The sequence below is a fragment of the Mytilus galloprovincialis genome, chromosome 4 (assembly GCF_965363235.1).
Source record: "Mytilus galloprovincialis chromosome 4, xbMytGall1.hap1.1, whole genome shotgun sequence".
Taxonomy (NCBI): domain Eukaryota; kingdom Metazoa; phylum Mollusca; class Bivalvia; order Mytilida; family Mytilidae; genus Mytilus; species Mytilus galloprovincialis.
This window is the reverse complement of record NC_134841.1, coordinates 32,119,753-32,132,718: the sequence shown is the minus strand read 5'-3', so window position 1 is coordinate 32,132,718 and position 12,966 is coordinate 32,119,753. Positions and strand designations below refer to the sequence as shown.

At 30.6% G+C, this 12,966-nt stretch overlaps 1 protein-coding gene across 4 annotated transcripts in view; it reads right to left on the bottom strand.

Moving 5' to 3' along the window:
* Nucleotides 1-9,142, bottom strand: part of LOC143071913 (von Willebrand factor A domain-containing protein 5A-like) — a 50,166-nt gene extending 41,024 nt beyond the window's left edge. For 3 of the 4 annotated variants that reach the window (XR_012976991.1, XM_076246593.1, XM_076246595.1), the window contains exon 1: nucleotides 9,052-9,142. The gene's annotated coding sequence lies outside the window, so the exon portion shown is untranslated. Of the gene's footprint in view, nucleotides 1-8,997 lie in introns of all 4 variants that reach the window. The other variant, XM_076246594.1, reaches the window with a different exon arrangement.
* Between the last annotated feature and the right edge of the window lie 3,824 nt (nucleotides 9,143-12,966).

The following is a 12,966-nucleotide window of genomic DNA, read 5'->3' as shown; positions in this document are numbered from 1 at the left end:
TATGATATAGTTTGTTTTGCAGAAACAATGTTGAGAGAGTCTCCAGGAAATCTTCCAGGTTTCATATCTCCCTATATACATGTAGTTAAGCCTATTAAGGCAAAAAAAAGGGGGAAACCATCAGGTGGCATGCTTATATTTATAAAAGCCAAATTTAAAAATGTTATTTCTGAAATAAAACAGAACAATTTCTCAATATGGTTGAAAATGGATGGGAACTTTTCTCAATTTGGAGAAAAACATTTCTCTTTGTTTTACCTACATCAAACCATATATTAATAAGGATATTTCTGAACTGACATTCACAAAAATGGAAAATGATATTTCTTTTTTCTTATCGAAAGGTGAGGTGATTTTAAGTGGTGATTTTAATGCACTCACAGGAGGGTTAAATGACTTTATTCAAAATGATGTGTTAATGACAATTTTACAGACTATCCAGTACCGGAAGATTATACACCTGATTTACCCTTGGAAAGGAATCAATTAGATCAAAAAAACAATTTACATTGGAATTTACTAGTAAATATCTGTAAGTCCTCTCAAATGAGAATTGTGAATGGAAGATTCCTTGGTGACTCACTTGGCTACTTTACATTTTATAATAGTAATGGTAAGAGCACAGTAGATTATATGTTGACATCACAGAATTTATTTTATACCATCAATAACTGATCTATCAGATCATTGTTTAATAGCATTGAATATTTTTAATTATAAAAATTCTAAAGAAATAGATAAGGAAAAACTATGGTCCCTTCCTGGTACATTTAAATCGACGGATCAGAGCAAGGACATTTATATTGATGCTTTAATTTATTAGAAGAAAACAGTGTAGAAGACATTCTATCTTTAAACAAACTAATTGATGATAATAATTTTAATGATATTGACTTTTTAGCGTCCAAAACTAATGAAATCTATTTAGAAGCTGAAAAAAAATCAGTTTCTTTTAAAGCAAATTTTAAAACGTCCATAATGCAAAGACATACAAAAAATGCAAAACCTAAAAAAGTATGGGTGTCAAATGATTGCTTACTCCTTAGAAAAGAAGTTTGTTCCCTTGGAAATAAATTAGCTAAAGCCCCTCATAATAATGCATTAAGATTGACTTATTGCAACTGTAAAAGAGAGTACAATAAATTGAAAAATAAATTGAAAAAGGATTTTTTTCATTCCTTGATAAAACAAATAAATGAGATAAACCCAAAGAACACCAAAGAATTTTGGGAAAGCATTAATAATTACCAAAAAACAAAAAAAGAATAATAACTGTGAGCCTGCTATTTCTGCCAAAGAATGGGAGATTCATTATAAAAATTTGCTTGTTTCAAGTGATAATGATAAAACTGATACAAATCAAAATATACAGAACAAAAACCACAACTTTACTAAATTACATCCCTTAATGTCCCTATTACAATTAAAGAAATCAAAGACTGCATTAAGAAGTTAAAAAAGGGAAAATCTGGAGGTCCTGATCTGATAATTAATGAATTTCTAAAGGTGGGGTCAAACACTCTACTTTACTTTTGACAAAACTTTTTAATAAGATACTTAACTCAGAAAAATTCCCCAAAATTTGGAACATTTCTCTATTGACATCAATTTATAAATCTGGTGATCATGACTGATAGAGGTACATGTATAAGCATAACAAGCTGTTTTGGTAAAGTCTTTACCTCCATTTTACAAAAACGACTTAGTGATTTTCTTGAAACACATAATTTATTATCTTCAAATAAAGGTGGTTTTAGAAAAAATTACAGAACTGTAGATCATGTCTTTATTTTAAAAACAATAATAAACAAATATTTGTTTAAATGTAAAATAAACTATATGTGTGTTTTGTAGATTTTAAAAAGGCTTTTGACAGTGTCTGGAGATCAGCTCTATTCTTAAAATTACAAAATAAAGGAATACAAGGACATTTATATTGATGCTTTAATTTATTAGAAGAAAACAGTGTAGAAGACATTCTATCTTCAAACAAACTAATTGATGATAATAATTTTAATGATATTGACTTTTTAGCGTCCAAAACTAATGAAATCTATTTAGAAGCTGAAAAAAAATCAGTTTCTTTTAAAGCAAATTTTAAAACGTCCATAATGCAAAGACATACAAAAAATGCAAAACCTAAAAAAGTATGGGTGTCAAATGATTGCTTACTCCTTAGAAAAGAAGTTTGTTCCCTTGGAAATAAATTAGCTAAAGCCCCTCATAATAATGCATTAAGATTGACTTATTGCAACTGTAAAAGAGAGTACAATAAATTGAAAAATAAATTGAAAAAGGATTTTTTTCATTCCTTGATAAAACAAATAAATGAGATAAACCCAAAGAACACCAAAGAATTTTGGGAAAGCATTAATAATTACCAAAAAACAAAAAAAGAATAATAACTGTGAGCCTGCTATTTCTGCCAAAGAATGGGAGATTCATTATAAAAATTTGCTTGTTTCAAGTGATAATGATAAAACTGATACAAATCAAAATATACAGAACAAAAACCACAACTTTACTAAATTACATCCCTTAATGTCCCTATTACAATTAAAGAAATCAAAGACTGCATTAAGAAGTTAAAAAAGGGAAAATCTGGAGGTCCTGATCTGATAATTAATGAATTTCTAAAGGTGGGGTCAAACACTCTACTTTACTTTTGACAAAACTTTTTAATAAGATACTTAACTCAGAAAAATTCCCCAAAATTTGGAACATTTCTCTATTGACATCAATTTATAAATCTGGTGATCATGACTGATAGAGGTACATGTATAAGCATAACAAGCTGTTTTGGTAAAGTCTTTACCTCCATTTTACAAAAACGACTTAGTGATTTTCTTGAAACACATAATTTATTATCTTCAAATAAAGGTGGTTTTAGAAAAAATTACAGAACTGTAGATCATGTCTTTATTTTAAAAACAATAATAAACAAATATTTGTTTAAATGTAAAATAAACTATATGTGTGTTTTGTAGATTTTAAAAAGGCTTTTGACAGTGTCTGGAGATCAGCTCTATTCTTAAAATTACAAAATAAAGGAATACAAGGACATTTATATTGATGCTTTAATTTATTAGAAGAAAACAGTGTAGAAGACATTCTATCTTCAAACAAACTAATTGATGATAATAATTTTAATGATATTGACTTTTTAGCGTCCAAAACTAATGAAATCTATTTAGAAGCTGAAAAAAAATCAGTTTCTTTTAAAGCAAATTTTAAAACGTCCATAATGCAAAGACATACAAAAAATGCAAAACCTAAAAAAGTATGGGTGTCAAATGATTGCTTACTCCTTAGAAAAGAAGTTTGTTCCCTTGGAAATAAATTAGCTAAAGCCCCTCATAATAATGCATTAAGATTGACTTATTGCAACTGTAAAAGAGAGTACAATAAATTGAAAAATAAATTGAAAAAGGATTTTTTTCATTCCTTGATAAAACAAATAAATGAGATAAACCCAAAGAACACCAAAGAATTTTGGGAAAGCATTAATAATTACCAAAAAACAAAAAAAGAATAATAACTGTGAGCCTGCTATTTCTGCCAAAGAATGGGAGATTCATTATAAAAATTTGCTTGTTTCAAGTGATAATGATAAAACTGATACAAATCAAAATATACAGAACAAAAACCACAACTTTACTAAATTACATCCCTTAATGTCCCTATTACAATTAAAGAAATCAAAGACTGCATTAAGAAGTTAAACTAGAGGCTCTAAAGAGCCTGTGTCGCTCACCTTGGTCTATGTGCATATTAAACAAAGGACACAAATGGATTCATGACAAAATTGTATTTTGGTGATGGTGATGTGTTTGAAGTTCTTACTTTACTGAATGATTTTGCTTCTTACAACTATATCTATAATGAACTTTGCCCATTAGTAACAGAGAACTATATTTGGTAAAAATTTACATAAATTTACCAAATTAATGAAAATTGTTAAAAATTGACTATAAAGGGCAATAACTCCTTAAGGGGTCAATTGACCATTTAGGTCATGTTGACTTATTTGTAGATCTTACTTTGCTGAACATTATTGCTGTTTACAGTTTATCGCTATCTATAATAGTATTCAAGATAACCAAAAACGGCAAAATTTCTTTAAAAATTACCAATTGGAGGGCAGCAACCCAACAACCAGTTGTCCAATTCATCTGAAAAATTCAGGGCAGATAGATATTGACTTGATTAACAATTTAACTTCTTGTCAGATTTGCTCTAGATGCTTTGGTTTCATAGTTATAAGCCAGAAACTGCATTTTACCCCCTATGTTCTATTTTTAGCCGTGGCGGCCATCTTGGTTGAATGGCCAGGTCATCGGACACATTTTTCAAACTAGATACCCCAAAGATGATTGTGGCCTAGTAGTTTCAGTGGAGATTTTGTAAAAGATTACTTAGATTTATGAAAAATGGTTAAAAATTGACTATAAAGGGCAATAACTCCTAAAGGGGTCAACTGACCATTTTGGTCATGTTGACTTATTTGTAGATCTTACTTTGCTGAACATTATTGCTGTTTACAATTTATCTCTATCTATAATAATATTCAAGATAATAACAAAAAACAGCAAAATTTCCTCAAAATTACCAATTCAGGGGCTGCAACCCAACAACCGATTGACCGATTCATCTGAAAATTTCAGGGCAGATAGATCTTGACCTGATAAACATTTATATCCCCACGTCAGATTTCCTCAAAATGCTTTGGTTTTTGAGTTATAAGCCAAAAACTGCATTTTACCCCTATGTTCTATTTTTAGCGGTGGCGGCCATCTTGGTTGGTTGACCAGGTCACGCCACACATTTTTTAAACTAGATACCCCAAAGATGATTGTGGCCAAGTTTGAATTAATTTGGCCCAGTGGTTTCAGAGGAGAAGATTTTTGTAAAAGATTACTTTAATTTACGAAAAATGGTTAAAAATTGACTATAAAGGGCAATAACTCCTAAACGGGTCAACTGACCATTTTGGTCATGTTGACTTATTTGTAGATCTTACTTTGCTGAACATTATTGCTGTTTACAGTTTATCTCTATCTATAATAATATTCAAGATAATAACCAAAAACAGCAAAATTTCCTCAAAATTACCAATTCAGGGGCAGCAACCCAACAACCGATTGACCGATTCATCTGAAAATTTCAGGGCAGATAGATCTTGACCTGATAAACATTTTTACCCCATGTCAGATTTGCTCTAAATGCTTTGGTTTTTGAGTTATAAGCCAAAAACTGCATTTTACCCCTATGTTCTATTTTTAGCCGTGGCGGCCATCTTGGTTGGTTGACCGGGTCACGCCACACATTTTTTAAACTAGATACCCCAATGATGATTGTGGCCAAGTTTGGTTTGATTTGGCCCAGTAGTTTCAGAGGAGAAGATTTTTGTAAAAGTTAACGACGACGATGACGACAGACGACGGACGACGGACGCCGGACGCCGGACGCCAAGTGATGAGAAAAGCTCACTTGGCCCTTCGGGCCAGGTGAGCTAAAAAGGGAAAATCTGGAGGTCCTGATCTGATAATTAATGAATTTCTAAAGGTGGGGTCAAACACTCTACTTTACTTTTGACAAAACTTTTTAATAAGATACTTAATTCAGAAAAATTCCCCAAAATTTGGAACATTTCTCTATTGACATCAATTTATAAATCTGGTGATCATGACTGATAGAGGTACATGTATAAGCATAACAAGCTGTTTTGGTAAAGTCTTTACCTCCATTTTACAAAAACGACTTAGTGATTTTCTTGAAACACATAATTTATTATCTTCAAATAAAGGTGGTTTTAGAAAAAATTACAGAACTGTAGATCATGTCTTTATTTTAAAAACAATAATAAACAAATATTTGTTTTAATGTAAAATAAACTATATGTGTGTTTTGTAGATTTTAAAAAGGCTTTTGACAGTGTCTGGAGATCAGCTCTATTCTTAAAATTACAAAATAAAGGAATACAAGGCAAATTTTATAATATACTTCATGACATGTACTCTAATACCTAATATTCATGTAAATATCAAAATATGTTTACTAAGCCTTTTCTTGCTAATCAGGGAGTCAAACAAGGAGACAGTTTAAGTCCCTCTTTATTTAATATATTTGTTGATGACATAGGAAAATACTTAGATACAAACTCAACTAGTGCAGTTTATTTAAACGGTCAAAAAGTGAACCATTTATTGTATGCTGATGATTTATTATTGATATCGGAATCTGCAGATGGTCTCCAGAACTCTCTTGATTCTTTACAAAAATATAGTACAGAATGGAAACTGGACGTGAACCTTAAGAAAACAAAAATTATAATTTTCTCTAAAAATAAAGTAAATAAAGAAAACTTTTACTTTTATTACAGTTCTAATGCAATTGAAATTGTTGATTGTTATAAATACTTAGTTGATTTTCATAGCAGATAAAGGTAAAAAAGCATATTTTGCATTGAAGTCAAAACTACCATATAGTGAAAATTTGTCTGTTAAGACTTGGCTCCAGCTTTTTAATTCAATGATAATTCCTATTTTAACTTATGGATCAGAAGTATGGATATCAGAATTCAAACCAAAGGAGTAAGTTCGGTAAGGGCCATATTTGGCCCCAATTATAAAGTTCATAGTAACAAGACAATAAATGTTTTAAGTTGCCTTAAAGATATGTGAGAAAGTTTAACAGAACTGTTTTTGTCAAAATTTTATTCTAACACGTTGATTTTTACATCCCAAATAGGTCAAAATAAAGAGCTTTGGTGAAATTTGACAAAAACAGCTAGATTTCAACCAATTTAAGGACCAGGAAAGATAGAGCGCAGGCGTCGACAAACTTAATATTCAAATAAAACATGTGAAATGTCTTCACAAACACTATATTAAAAGATCTTTGTTGTCGACGTATGCGCTCTATGTTTCCTGTCTAATAATCTATGGGAAATTTACACATTTTCATTGACTTTTTAGTGAAAAATCAATATGAGTACAACTTGTGACGTCATAATGAAACGCAAAAACGTAAAATTTTCAACAAAATGGCTTATTTCCTATCTAGTCACTGTATAAGCTATAATTTATTGTGATATTGGTCAATAAATCCGAATTTGAAATTGATGCTAAAAATGGGGGCCATTTTAGGACCTTACCGAACATACTCCTTTTGAAGCATTAGACAAAAGTAAATTAGAAAAAACACAAAACTCCATATTTAAAAAACATACTTGGGGTTCATGGAAAGTCTTCCAATCTAGCAGTGTGGTGTGAATCGGGCACTTTACCCATTAGCATTAAATGTAATCAACTTATGTATAAATACTATGTGCGTCTCAGTGATATTGGTGAACGGTCTGGTGGTCCGCATGAAATTCTCAAGGCTGCTTTTGAAGTGGACAAAACTCTCACAAATAGAGAAAATTCATGGTCTAATAGACTATCTGAATTAATGAAATATATTGGAATACCCTTAAACAAGCATTATAATAGTAATTTCAAACAGAAACTAGAAGATTTCTACAAAAATAAAATTATATTTGAACTATCTAAGATAAAAGATGGAAACTGTGGTAAACTTTCATTTTTTAGTAAAATTTATAATAAATTTAAACAAGAATATTTAAACTTTAATATTCCTAAATACCTTAGAAAAAAACTCACTAAATTAAGAATAAGTGCACACTCATTGGCAATAGAAACTGGTAGGTATGCAAGACCAAAAATACCCTCTAATGAGAGATTTTGTAAATTTTGCACAGGAAAAATTGAAAATGAGATACATTTCTTGATTGAATGTCTGCAATATAACAAAATTAGATCTAAATATAAAATTAATGATATTAATTCAAATAATTTGGATGAAAACTTTACCAAAATGTTAAATCCTATGTCTGAAAAAGAATTAAAATCTATTTGTATGTATATTGAAGAAGCTCTTAATTGATTTGAGAGACCACCATACCGTTTCATCAGATAATAATCTTTTACAGTAGTTTGTGAATATACATATATATATTTATCTTATATATTGTGTGTTTTAAGTAAATTTATGAAAATCTAGAATAATACTGATGCATAAGTTTATGGTATCAATATCAGTTCATAATGTATTGGTTGGTATACATAGAATAGACAACTTTTGAGTTCGATGCATTTCCGTCAAAAACTCTGGTTTTAGTGAACGTCATTTGTGCGTTTAGGGGCGTCGTCACTTCCGTTTCAATGTTGAGCGAGCGGTTGGAAAACTATAATTCTATATTGTACGAATTATTCAGCAAATTAAATTCTCAAAATTGACAATCAGCACTGCTGTCATTAGGGAATTGTCATTAAGTACCTACAGAACAACCATTATTTCTAGTTTATCCTGCACAATACACCTTATCGCTATTTGTCCGCCATTACTGGATATCACACAGGTTCCCGTAAATTTTTGACGTCACAAAACAAAATATCTGACGCCACAATGGAAAAGTGATTGTTGTTTGCGTCAAAAGTTCAAGCGGCCGGGTCAGCCGGGATTAGCGATAAGGTGTATGATGATCACTAAGACGCTTGATGAACGTAAATAGTGCAGGGATACAGGCGATCCCCTCTATCTGGTAAATGACGTCATAAAGGCACGCATAATTGACGAGTTTTTGCCGGTGACGGATGAACTCGAAAGTGGTCAATTGGCTTAATTATGACTTGTTATATGCAGCTTTATTTCATTTATATGTTGTTTAATATTATAATTATCTGTATTTGGATCACACCTCTATTGTGCTCTTTCCAATAAAATATTGAATTGAATTGAAAATTAGTAGGGCCCCAAAGAGGGGGTCCATGCCCAAAATACCTGTGCATTTTAACAGTTTAATCACGACTTCAAGACAAAACATACGATACAATTCTTTTAAAACACGATTTGAATAGTTGAGTTTATAATTATAAGTTACATTGAACATAATATTTTTTTATAAACATTGAGATTCACTGAATTTGTACTCACCATGAAAATTCTTAAATTTACTACTTTAGTACTTAATCTACTGCGTATTTATACCTATGAACTTCGATACATCCGTTTAAGGTATGTCATATCAGTAACATTTTTTGGTTGTCACAAATATAAATCGGTTTTCCCATTGACAGATCACAGGAATCGGAAGTTCTATCAATAAATTCTGTAAATTAAGGTCGACTATCAATAGAGCTTCTCGTAGAGAAGCGACAGGAATGCAACGCATTTTTCAAGGATTGTCATTATCATTGATAGTCGACCTTATTATTTACAGAATTTATTGATAGAACTTCCGATTCCTGTGGACAGATTGTCACATGCGTTGATTGTAAACATGTTTACATTCTCAATTTAATGAATGTACTCGGGGTAGAAGTCTCGGCCCCACCACAATTCGGCCTGTAAACCGTTACGTCCTAAAAAAAAAAAATTTTAAAAAACAATATCATAATAATAATATTTTATTAAATGAAATATCAAGCATATTTATAATTACAATAATATATACAATACATAAAGACAATACTAACACATATATGGTAAAATATATTGGCATTATTATGAGTGCAGTATCCTTAACCCATGACAGCTCTAAAGCTTGTTTCCAATGTAAATTTTTACATACCTGCCAACTGTCACTTTTTGCGGGGGATTTCCCCCATGGAGGCTCCCAAATTGAAATTTTTAAAGAGCAATTATGTCCACAATTTTTACAAAACAATTAATTTTACAATGAATTGAGGCTTTTAAAAGTATGAAGAAGCCAAAAACCAACATCACACTGTATTTGAAGGCCCCCTTGAAGGTTTTTTAGAAGTAAGGCAGCCATCTTGCACGCAAAACCCCCATGGGCATTTTGAAAACTTGGCAGGTATGTGAGGGGGGCAAGGGGTTTAACTGTTATTGTCTTATTCTTTGTTAGCTGTTATTGGGCTTTCAGTTTTTTTTTGTTATCTGTTATTGTGATAATGTATTTGCTGTTAACTGTTATTGAAAATTGGAATGTTAGCATTTTTTTTGACAGTCAATATTTGGTATAAATTGAAGATCATTGGCCATTGGGGTCTACCACTATTAATATGTTTGTCCCGTATTCAGAGAAGGATTCCATTAACATATACCCATCACAGAAGTGAGGTCCAGGACAATTCAAGTATATCTTATGATTATCCTTTGTAATAAATTCCATTTTTTTTTTATGAATGTGTATTTAGAATTTTTTGTATGAGAATAATGTTCCTTGTCTTCCGTACGAACATATTAAATTAAAACAATTCTTAATATGACAAAAAACATATGGCCAGGAATATCTGAAAAGTATCTCAATTAAGGACTAGGTCCTAACAACCACTTAACCTTTTATATAATATGGTACATAGACTCAGCTCTGTAATTCTTTTCAAAGCAGAACCAAATGCATTGTACAATGAAAGTTCCAACCATGTACTTGGGTCTGAAGCTGCACATAACTCATTACAAACAAAGATTTATTTCGTTTCAAGCCATTGTTTCCCTACTAAACTATGTATTCTACTTACTAGTACACTTGGTACAATCAAAAACCTCAGCTGATAAAAAATTGTTCAAATAAGGGCCTTTGAAAATAGTGGAATAAATTGCTTTTAGAGTGTCAAAATTAGTTCGAAGTACTTGATAAATTGCATGCTTATAATTGGTACTTTTGATTTTTCTACCCTATATACCACTTTGCCTCATAGTTTTATTAAGAAAAATTCACACACCTCATTAAATGGTCATTTAGAAAAAGTCAGAATATCAAACTCTTTTAGGTCACTTTTTTTTATTAGCAACAAAGGGAGCTTCAGTCAATATATATAAACAATACACCAACGTTTCATGAGAACTGCTGAAAACATTTTTGTGTTAATGTCTGAAAACTGGAAAATCACCCCTTTTTAATTAATAAAACCCGTTAACTCGGAAACGTAAAATCTAAAATTTATAAAAATTGAAAGTTACCTCATGTTAATAGATATAAACAATTCACCAAAATTCCTTGCTTTGTGAAAGCATTTTTGAGATATTATCAGAAAAATGAAAAAAAACACCAATTTTATTGAATAAAAACCCATTACCCAGAAACTTAAAATCTAAAATTTATAAAAAAAAAAAAGAAAAAAAAGAAAAAAAGAAAAGGGAGCTCGGAGCTCACGTCAATAGATATAAACAATTTCCCAAAGTTTAATGCAAATGGTTAAAGAGTTTTTGAGTTAATGTCCGACATGTTGACAACAGTATACCATAATACGTTCCGTAAACGAGCGTATAAGAAATATTATAATATATTGAGTAGTAATTTAAACAAATTTTAGATACATAAATTAATACTAAAAACATAGTCATAAAAAATGGAATGCATTACAAAGGATTATATCCGTAATAAGAAATACTGATTTGTCAAAGACCGAATTATTTTAATATTTCATTTACTGTTATCTGTTTTTGTCCATTTTAATTCCTTGTTATCTGTTATGAGCCAAATCAATTTGCTGTTTTGCTGTTATTGGGACCCCCCTTGCCCCCCCCCCCCGTATGTGTAAACGGCTTATAGTTTCGACATATAAAAAAAGATATCACACAAATTAATATGACATAAAAATTCATATAAAAATAATTTATATAAAAATATGATTGAAATAATATAAAAAAGAGTCTGATGACTATAACTTTTGGTCAAGTGCTCTTTGACGCTAATTTTGAATTCCTTTATTTTCTTTATTTTTTAACCTTAATTGGCAACATATTCCAATCGTGTATGCCATTAAAATAAAATGTATCTGTATGATGACTCTTTACTGGAGGAACCCAGAAGTTATATTCACTATTTCGTGTGAAATGATGATGTAAATGTTTCACCTTTGTAAAATTTGAATAGATACAATTAGGACAATGGTGGTAATAAATATTATGTACATGGTTTAATCTCAATTGTTTAACACGATTTTCAATATTAACATAACCAATATACTTTTCAATACATTATGGTCAACTTTTGATTTATATCTAGTGTTTTTTTTATAAATCTAACACATTTGTTTTGTAATACTTGTAACTTATCTTTATATTTTTTGCTGACACCAGCATACCATGCAGAACAGGCATAGTCAAAATGACATTGAATTAAAGCTGTAACTAAAGTCTTTCTTGATTGTTCTGATAAACATTTTGCCTGTCTGTATAGGAACTTCAATCTTGAATTTATCTTTTGAATAATATTATTTAAAAAAAATTCTCCAGAAAGAGAATTATCTATATTAAGTAATATCACAGCCGTAAAATAGAAAATATGTTATTTTTCAGGCTCTGGATAGCAAATCTTAATTCAAGCAGGTTAACATGGAATATTTCCATAGAAATGGATATTTTAAAATCCCTGCCTGGGCCGGTAATATAGTGAGATTTACTTACATAAACCCTAGATAATACCCATTGATGAAGCTCAACCCTGACTTCAAAGGTTCTATGTGCGTTGTAATGGCTTTCACACTTATCTGATAATGACATGAACCAGTTGGTCATTGAGATGCAGATTGACAATCAGGACAATAGAAATCTGACAATTAAAGCCTACTTGGGTGTTACATCTATGCATTAACATAGTACATTTGTTTGTAGTAAGTTCAGAGTTCAAAAGCTTTATTATAGACAAGTGTGGACATAGATCAGTGTGGATAGACTATTTGGATGTTTTTCAGTGTTTTCTGACACAGATAGTTCTCTCTGTGTTTCCCCAATAGGTTTCTATGTTGAACTGTGGTGCACAGTGTCATCCAACACGTACCAAACATTACAAATAGCAACTTGTGTCTTTTATTTAATATTTAGTTTTAATGTTCAAGACTGTCATGAACTCTAGGAGGCACTTATTTAAATCAGTGCCAACCGTTCATAGATTTTATTTAGATAAAAATTGCTATCAATATTAAATCTGCATAC